The following is a 1,265-nucleotide window of genomic DNA, read 5'->3' as shown; positions in this document are numbered from 1 at the left end:
TGCTAATATAAGGACAGAAAAATTTCCTTTGCACCATGGCGCATGGTCTAATAGGGTTGAGCATATTCTCCTATTGACAGTGGCGTAGCGCAAAATGCGGAGGCCCCCCTGCAGGGATCGCTGACGGGGCCCCCTGATGAAGTGGGGGGTTGATACGTCATACGTCAATTTGCATATCACTGACGTCATCATGTTCTACCGTTTCTGTTTGTTTAACAGCCTATGGTTACTAAAGGGGTATTTATAATTGCACTACACTATATAAGCATGTTTATTTAACTAAATTTATTGCTGTTTGAATACAGTATGTCATTATAGATGTGTAGTGAATGTGCAGTAATCTCTCATATGTAATAAACTCAGACAAGTTCAGAAACTGTTACTAAAATATTCATGATTGTGAACAAGAAAAGAATAAACGGTCCAACTAAATTGTTAAAATAAAGGAGAAGCAGATCGGTTAGACTGTACAAGGGAAATACCTTCACACTGCCTGTGCTAAATCATTTGTCGTCGGTACGCAGAGGGGTGATCTGCTCTCGGGCTGCAGGTGGGAGAGACTGCTGTACGAGGACTGACTGGGCCGCCTGTCAGTGCTGTGAGGCAGGGGAGGGGCCGGCGGCATCACACGCAGTTCGTTGAGAAGAGTAGGGACGGTACAGTATGGACAAATGACAGTCTAAAAAAATCTCCAATAACACACAAAAAAGTCGCTAGATTTGTCGCTAGGGGGGTCTGAAAAGTCGCTAAATCTAGTGAAAAAATCGCTAAGTTGGCAACATTGGCGGTAAGCAATCAGAATGAAGTAGTCCACCGCTTGAGAGGTGTTCAGAGAACACAGACCTGTGAACTTTGGTTCCGACCACAGTTGTTCCCAAGAGTTTGATTATTGCGGTTGCCGGATTTTCAATTATTGAAAATCGCGCCGACGCGAGGCCCCCTAATCAAGCGGGGCCCCCCCGCGGTGCGTGCCCTGCGGGCCCGTCCGCTACGCCACTGCCTATTGAGTTATAGGTGTGTTTTGAGAATAAACCAATTAAAGTCTCATCTCCCATTCCCTTTAAGAGTCAGTTGCGTCGCGCCATAAGCGCATTTGCTATTTATATAACAGACTTTGTAAGTGGAAAAACTGAACGCTTCACTAGCAAGAAAACAGTTAAACAGAGCATCTGCAGCGCAAGAATGACAGATGAGCCTCCTCATTATTTACTTTCACTTTCGCTCTCGTGGATAAGGAAACCTTATACGCACAGACATCAATTAGC

The 1,265-nt window shown here is 45.0% G+C and overlaps 1 long non-coding RNA gene across 1 annotated transcript in view; it reads right to left on the bottom strand.

Moving 5' to 3' along the window:
- Positions 1–819, bottom strand: part of LOC141378171 (uncharacterized) — a 4,884-nt gene extending 4,065 nt beyond the window's left edge. Inside the window, exon 1 of the long non-coding RNA XR_015511122.1 lies at positions 483–819. This is a non-coding gene — a long non-coding RNA (uncharacterized LOC141378171). The remainder of the gene's footprint in view (positions 1–482) is intronic.
- Between the last annotated feature and the right edge of the window lie 446 nt (positions 820–1,265).

The sequence above is a fragment of the Danio rerio genome, chromosome 16 (assembly GCF_052040795.2).
Source record: "Danio rerio strain M-AB ecotype USA chromosome 16, GRCz13ab, whole genome shotgun sequence".
Taxonomy (NCBI): domain Eukaryota; kingdom Metazoa; phylum Chordata; class Actinopteri; order Cypriniformes; family Danionidae; genus Danio; species Danio rerio.
This window is presented reverse-complemented; position numbering and strand designations above follow the sequence as displayed.